Source organism: Cryptomeria japonica, chromosome 10 (assembly GCF_030272615.1).
Source record: "Cryptomeria japonica chromosome 10, Sugi_1.0, whole genome shotgun sequence".
In the NCBI taxonomy this organism is placed as follows: domain Eukaryota; kingdom Viridiplantae; phylum Streptophyta; class Pinopsida; order Cupressales; family Cupressaceae; genus Cryptomeria; species Cryptomeria japonica.
In genome coordinates this window covers 923,400,918-923,409,871 of record NC_081414.1, presented here as the reverse complement: position 1 = coordinate 923,409,871, position 8,954 = coordinate 923,400,918, and positions in this window count along the sequence as shown.

Genomic DNA, 8,954 nt, shown 5'->3' with positions numbered 1-8,954 from the left:
TCTATCCCCATCTCCTGTCTCTTTTTATCTCTCCCTCTCTTGTCCTCTTCGTATCCATCTCCTCCTCCATTTTATTCTCTATCTTTATCTCCTCATCTCTCTCTCCTCCTCTCCCTATTGCAATTATAACATAAGCCTATTAGTGATGGGACTTGATTATCTTCTTGGTTCATAGGTTTTGTTTCAATCATGTTTGAATCCCTATAAGTGGATGCACAGTTTATTTGAAGCTATAACTTATCAATTGAGACATTTGTTTTTTATTAAGAAAGCAACAAAACAAGGGTGTTGGCCCTTAATAAAACAACCCATAGGCGGTAAGAGAGACAAAAAAATAGGGGAGCAAGCCCTGAAAAAATAAGGTTGGATAGGCCAAAAGAAAAAACCTGTCAAACCAGCAACAACCCAAAACCCAACTCAAGGAAGGGGAGAAACACCCAAGCCTTGACAAGGAGGGGTTTGGGGGAGGGGAGAAGACTTCCTCTTTCACCTGCAACAAACTATAGTCCAAGCGATACTGTCATTAGGACCGTTGAAAGAAAGGCCAAGTAGGGAAGACCCCACAAAGTTATAATCAGTAGCGCTAGCAGAGTATTGTTGCAAAACAACAACAAACTACTGTAGAGGAACAACATCAGGAGTGGATTCGGTAGGAGTAGAACGAAGCTACAAAACAGGAGCAACGATAGTTGAATCCTCAAGGACAAAAGAAGTCACAATAGTGGCATCGACAACAACATCAACAACAGTAAGAGACACTTCATCAGTCTCATCCTTCTGAGAGGAGCCAATAGAATCAGAATTAAAAGCATTAATAGTCAAGTGATCAGGTGTAACATTCTTCCACCAAGTAGCAACACCTTTGTGACATGAAAGAGAGCAATCTGATGCTAAATGATCCATAGAGAAGCATTTCTGACAGCGAAAGGAGAGGCCCTCAAAATCCAACGATTAAGTCTAAGGCCTATCCCCAACCATAAGAACCACATCCCTTGGGAGAGGTGAAGAGATGTCAATATTGATTAAGATGTGGGCAAAGGTGGAGTGGCCCTGGAAGACGTGACATCATCAACCTTCAAGAAACGACCAATAGAGTTACTAATGGCCTCGTAGCGAGAATGCTCCCAGAAATGAAGGGGAAGATTTGGAAGGCGAACCCAAATCAGACGCACATTTAGTAGTTTAGTAAGAGGGTTAAAATAAGTTGTCCAAGGATTAACAGAAAGAGAGTGAACTCCCCAAGCTCACAACTTGCCCAATACCAAGTCACGATTAGATGGAGAGGCAAAGGAAGCAATGAAAAAGCCTTTAGCACAAGGAAAAAGCTCAATACTATGAGCAACCAGAAGCTTCCAGAAATCACTCACCCAGCTATGGAGATCTGGTAGAAAAGGCCAAAACCTAGAGAACCTACACCACCAATGCACAATGTTGGTAGAACCCAATGTTATCCACAACATCCTGTCCACAAACCACCACAAGGGAGGACTTGGCACAAGGAAAGGATGAGCCCCCTTGGAGGGATGGGCAGCAGATTTGGCCACACGAGTAAAGTTGCGCTTACCAACGAAAGATGAAGGTATGGGTAGGACCTTAGCACCCACATCAGGGTCATCGTCAGTAGCAACACCACCAGACTAAGGAGCAACACCAAAAGCTATAGCTTCCACAACAACAACACCCCCCAAGAAGGGCATCCATAGGGGGGGGAGGGCACAAACCACCCACAATTGGAGCAGAAGCACCAACGACGACCACAGTAGCACCCACATCAGGGGGAGGGGGAAGAGGACCCGATCCACCCAACACAGAGGGCATAGCCCCAGGAGGAACGACAGAGCCATCATAGGGAGCAACATTCAAATTTGAGTGGGTGAGTGCCATTGCAGATTTTACCTACACTCGAAAGGCCTAATTGAGACATTTGTTGCACAAACTACATTATTTGCAAAACGAACTATGAATTGACCTCGTGTACTACACAATTGTATGCAAAAAATAAAGCAATTTTTTTCCTAATTGAAATATCACAGCTCTTTGGTCTACCCATTGCACACCAAGGTGCGATTGCTAGTAATTATAATGTATAGGTTTCTATTAGAATCATGCATATCAATATTTTTTTATAAGAATAAGTCATATTTTTATATTTATGTATAAGAAATATGTATAGGTTAGCATTAATATAATTTTTGCTCTAACTTTATATTAATAATAATATGTATAATTTTAAAGGTGTGATATTTTTAACCCATTCTATCAGTAGTAACTTTGTTTATTTCTGTTATTTATAACATAAATATTTTTAAAGGCCATTATTGGATTTTTTAATATTTATTCTCTTTTTTCCACATTTTTTGTGTGTAAATATTAATAAGAATACTTCATTGAGTTTGTCAATAATTTACTTATCATAATTATATTTACTTATCATAATTATTGAATGAAGAAACTTAATTCCAACATATTTACTTATCATAATTATATTAAATTGAAGTTGACTTAGTGACATAGTCAAAGCTTGAGAGGGGTTGGGTGAAGATTAACTTTGATGGGGCCTCAAAAGGGAATCCAGACACTTTCGGTGTAGGGTGTGTGGTCTGCGATGATGAGGGGGAGATCATTTTCACAGGAGCTAGAAGATTACAGGACGAAACCAATAATGAGGCGGAGATTCAAGCGACATTGTTAGCGGTTGACTTGGCAGTGAACGTGAAGACATCGAAAGTCCACTTGGAAGGGGATTCCCAGGTAGTGATTAATGCCTTGACCAAAGGTGACACCCCGTGTTGGAAACTAAATAAGTTCATACATATTATTTGTGAAAAACTAAAATCCTTCCAAGATTTTTGTATTCCCCATGTGAAAAAAGGTGGGAATGTCATTGGTGACGGTCTATCAAACGTGGCGTGTGAGCTTTCCAAAGGGGAGGCGAGGTGGCGAGATAGTCATGATTGCATTGTGTGATGGAGTTAAGACACCCTGCCAAGAAATGTACCCCTGCAAATTCGATATGTGCAACTTGCAACCGACTTTTTATCCCCAGTTGTAAGTCTAGGTTGAGTTAATGGGCAATTAATGTGGAATGCTCTCTGAAATGGAGGCAGTTGTGGATCGTGCCTCGTTAATGTCTAATATTGGTATTTTTTGTGTTTTCAATGTGGCTTTTCTGCGAGTTTGGTGGTGAAGGCTACATGTTTCTGGCAGATCTTAACAGTTTTTTTGCAGAATTCGATGTTTTCTGAGAACTTCCAGAATGGAAGCAAACTTTACCCTAAGGTCTTCAAAGTTGATGTCAGCTTTTTGGGGTCCCGTCCTGGTGAAGAAGCTTGAGAATATGTTTCTGGCAAATGACCCTCTGTTTTTGAAAGTGGTTCAGTTGGTTTTAGGCAAGGAGGTGGCGGTAATCGACCATAGATATCGGTCGAGAGCTGATATTTATTCTCTAATCATGGTTTGGGGACTGGACTTGGGGCATGTGTGCGAGGAGGTTAGGAATGTGATGACGATGATTGTTCTGCATGCTTACCTACTAAACTTGGAGCCTTTGTTGGAGTGGGTCGTTCCGGGTTGGGGATTTAATCTTTCTGAAGGTATTCCAGAGAGCAATGCTGAGCTTCGGGCTAGCCACTCCCAAATTTCGTTTCCACGACACTGCGAGGAGGTCAAAGCTCGTTTTAGAGATGACGCTAGGAGAGGATGGGAGGGCATGGTGGTATATGTTCAGATAATGGAGCTCGAAGAAAATATCAGATAGGCGAGCATGGAGGCTGGGTTGATGGACGAGGCACGAAGGAGGCCGATCACTAGACAACTCTCTGCAGAGTTGGCAAGACAAGTTGAGCAGGGTGGTGTGGTGGGTGGCTCTTTCGGGTCGGTGGATGCTTCGAGCTCACACAATGTTGCAGATGGCTAAAGAATCTGGACGATCAATGGTACCCCTTGGTACATTAATTTTTTGACTTAGTTGATGTTTAGTGTTTTTCTCTGTTAAGCAGTTTATGCCAATGCGACACGTTGTAATGAAACTTTTTTCTATAGTGGGGTTGGGGGAAGGGTTTTTTTGATGTTTCTGTTAGATGAACAATATGGTTTAGTTTTCAGATGGTGTGGATGAATGATGGTTTAGTATGTACTACAATTTACTTCTTAATAAAAAAATACAATATTACATATTAAAAAAAAAAATTAAATATCCTTTTTCAATCGTATTAAACTAACATACCTATCTTTAGAGGAATATAGGTCAAGTACGCTGAGAGATATCATATTTTTCATAATTCCACTTAAAAAATAATTAAATAATTAATATTGTAATCAATATAAAATTATTATTATATTATGATATTGTAATTAATATTAAATTATTATTAAGATATGATTATATTGTTATGTTTTAATATATTCTTGTTTTTATATTTTGATATTTCCATTAAACTCTTTACAAAAGAAAAAAGCTTTAAGTACCAATTTATTATTATATTTAAATATTTTTATTAAAATCTTGACAAAAGAAAAAATCTATTAAGAGTGCAATATTATTATATTATAATATCATTATATTTTTATTTTATATTCTCATTCAAAGTAGATTTTATGTGGGTACACTATCAATCCTCCACAAATAGTAATATTATTTAACCATCAATCAATAATTAATTAAATTAATATTTAATTAATTCATCTTAACCCTCTTCTCTTATTAATTACATAAATTATTCAATTTATTTGATTTAATTCACTTAACTAAATTCAGACCATTAATTAAATAAATAAATCATATTTGTTTAATTAAATCGTCTCTCACATTTAAATAAATTAATATTTATTTAAATCCCCCAAAATCTCATCTCTCACATTTAAATAAATTAACATTTATTTAAATCACCTTTATCCTCCACCCACTTGCATTTAAAAATGCAAGTTGCACAACTATTTTAAATAAATAAATTATTTATTTAAAATCCTATTTATCCTCACCCACTTGAAACCTTTAATGGTTTCCCTTAAAGTCTTCAAACTTAATGGTTTCCTTCTAGAGTCTTCTCAAACCTTTAATGGTTTCCCTTAAACTCTTCAAACTTAATGGCTTCCTTCTAGAGTCTTTTTAAACCTTTAATGGTTTCCCCCAAAGTCTTCAAGCATTTAATAGTTTATCTTCCTTTTTCTCATGTAAATAAATTAAGATTTATTTGAATCCAAAATTCACATTCACATTTAAATAAATTAATATTTATTTAAATATCTATCCAAATGCAAATTACACCATTTAATTGAAATAAATGATTTTATTTTAATTGAAAATCCCAAAATTCCTCCCACTTGCATTCTCCTACAAAATCCACTTGCATGCCTAAATCCCTTCTAGATTCTTCTAACTCCTTCTAATTAGCCTAATCCTATCCTAATCATTGTCACATTCCTAAATAAAAGGAAGTCACTTCTCAAAAACCTCCCAAGTCTTCAATAACCATTAAAGGCTTTATGTCTTCAAATGGTTAACCTTTAAAGTCTTCCAAACCATTAAAAACTCTTATATAACCATTTATGGTTAACTCATCTTTTACCTCTGGTTAGAGACTTTCCTCTAACTTAACCATACTTTTGACTCATGGGTCTCTTCAAAGCATTTATTTCTTTGACTAAGGTAACCATTTAATCTTTGCACATTCATTTATCCCTTGGATAAAAGAAATATCCATTAACCTAACCCTAACCCAACCCCCTAGGGTAACCATCATGTCCCCTCAAACATTTAATGCTCCTTATCTCTCCTCTCAAGCCTCCTCATGGTGACACTTGTCAACATGGGATTGGGTTGAAAGTTTCACATGGATTGAATATCTTTCAATCCTAACCCTTGTTAAGATTGTTCAATCTTAACCCTTCATTTCCCCATTTCTTCTATAAATAGAACCCTTCTCGTCAAGCAAAGAAGGAAGCATTAGAGTATTGTTGTTATATTGGTATTAGCATAGAGTTTTTTCATAGCATCACTATCTACACTTGCATAGCATTTGTTTATCATTTTCAACCATCTTGAATCTCCATATGGCATCCATGGCTAGTGCTAAAAGCTGAGAGCTACACTCATGTGGAACTTGGAAAGGAAAGGAACAAGGGAGGAGCAACTATGAGCATCTTGATTAGCATTTGGAGGAGTATAGTTTATCTATTCTATATTTGTATGCTTTCTATTCCATGCTTAATATCTCTCTTGATGTGCCTGTTTAGGATAATCTTTTGTTGCTAACATTAACGTTTGTTTCTTGTGCTCTTGTGTGTGTTGCCATCAAACATATTTTCTAATCCTTTTTGCAGAGCATCAACAATAATTGTATTTAAGAGTTCATTTATTAAGTCAGAATTAGAACTAACATCCGCTTTCAAATAGTCATTATTTATTTGACTTTATTTGAGTGGGATAAAAATTAAATTTAAATTATATTGTAAGGTGTTCTATAAAAGGATGAGCCCTAAATTTTTTAAGATAATCTAGAAATCACTAAATATGACAATGTTAGTATCAACAATTTTTCTTAGCATCAACATGACATGTTAGTAAAAATGACTAGGCGTATTGAATCATTGATTGACTTGTCTGTGATCATTGTTTCAAAGACATTAAGTTAGTTAACCTAGTCATTTGAACAAGGGAGAACAACTCTACCTAAAAATTCCTCAAAGGTGTTTATAAACATTAGTAGCCTCTTTATTGTAATTTCAAACATCAAAGCAAATCAATAAAAACTTAGAATCTTGTAGATCAATTTTATTTCTACGAGATCAAATTTGTGATGTACTTTTCATCCTGATAAATTTTATTATGTGAAACTAACCTAAAACATTGAAAATATAATTTTTCATTATAAGACTGAGAGTTGAAAATCATTATCCAATATTTATCATAGCCAAACCAACACCCAATATACAACTAAGAATATTTATTTGATTTCTTTAAATTTATATTTATTATCATATTTATTTAACAATATCAATATTGAATTTATGTACTAATTTATATGTATTCATAATTATTAGCTAATTAATCTATACTTAATGATATTTGAGGGTAAGTGCATCAAAATGGGGGACAAAAATAAAACATATTATTAAAATAATTGTACTTTGAGTGCAATTTCTAAACATATTAAAATAAAATTACCTTTGCTTTTGCTACAAAAATTAAACATATTATTAAAATAATTTATTAGCTAATTAATCTATACTTAGGATATTTGAGGGTAAGTGCACTCAAAACATAAACATATTATTAAAATATTTGTAGTACTTTGAGTGCAATTTCTAAACTACTTAAAAAAAATTTAAATAGTTAATATTTAGGTCAAATGTATTTTGAAAAAAAGGGTAAAAATTTATTGAATCAAGAAAGACAGTACAAAGGAAAGTGCCAACAAGCCTAGAAAGACAAAACAATCCAAATTGACAACACCAAGGAGACCATGAAAGGTCCCTACTAATTCATCAAATCAATCTTAATAATCTCCTCAAACTCTATGGCATACTCTGGGGGCAACTGACCCCACTCACTAATATCCCATCCATTTGGACGATCAGAAGCCCAATTAGCTAAACAATTTGTTGCCATGTTCCACTCACAAGGGACATCGCAGAAGGAAATTGAATCGAAAGAATCCCTCAAACTAAGAATTTGTCTACCAACTAAAGCCATACACCACTCCATATCCTCAATCTTTTGCTTATTCATCATATCCACTACAAATTGAGAATTTGACTCACAAATAATCTTTCTCCATCAAATAGCACATCTTATTTCTAAAGCCAAGAGAATAGCAATGGCCTCCATGAGATTATAATTAATTTGAATCCTCTTGTACATTGAAAAGAGGAAAATCGCATTTCCATCACTATCGCTACCAACTCCTCCAATTCCTTCCTACACAGGATTTCCTCTGGAAGACCCATCAATGTTGATCTTAAGAATTCCCGGATGTGGAGGGGACCACTTACCAACCCACTAAGTCTTCTTTTTACTGTGGCGACTCTTAGCACGTCTTCACCAAGATGGAGCTCCAAGATCTCGCTTAGAAATTTCCAAGCTCTAGACAATGTACAAATCATCAAGATTCACATCTACAGTTAAATCACATTGAGCCAACAAAGTTTCCCGAACCATGTGAATAACTCACAACCATATTTGTTACACCAACAGATTCTTATCCTAAAAAACCTTGCGATTTCTCTCTAACCATAATTCCCAAATGATAAAACTTTGCCCAATATCCCAAGCAACATGTAGGAAGGGAGTCTTAGCCACATATCTGCCAAGATTATTCCAGAATTCTACCAGAGAAGTGGCATGAACACAAGCATGCCTCCAAGATTCCCACCAAAGATGTCAAATCTTCCTAGCAAAAGAGCATTAGAAGAAAAGATGGGAGGTACTCTCCTCACAGTTATAACACAAAACACAAATTGAAGGCCCATAAAATCCCCTCTTCTGAAAATTCTCCCAAGTGAGGCACATGTTCTGCACAACTAGCCACAAAAAGAAATTACACTTAGGCCAAGACCATCTATTCCATACATGATTCCACCATTGGACATCCACCTTCCCAAAGTTCAACCTATTCAATTCCATATATCCCAAAGCCACTGAAAATTTTCCCTTCGAGCTAGGGCCCTGAGCAAGAATATCTTCTCCTTTCAAGGAGTTGCACAATCTTCCTGCCAAAATCCTTGCAAGATCCTCCCTATCCCCAATCAAACCAGCAAGAGGCCACTCATGTGGCTCTTTCCATCTGGCCACCTCACCTTGTCCCAAATTAAAATAAACCTTAAAGTCCTCAACTCTACTCCAACCAACTTCAAGGAAACTATCACAAAGAGGATGCAAATGCGAAAATTGAGAGACGATAGGAGGGAAACCATCCCAAGAATCCTTCCAAAATAGAGCTTCAACACCCTTGTCA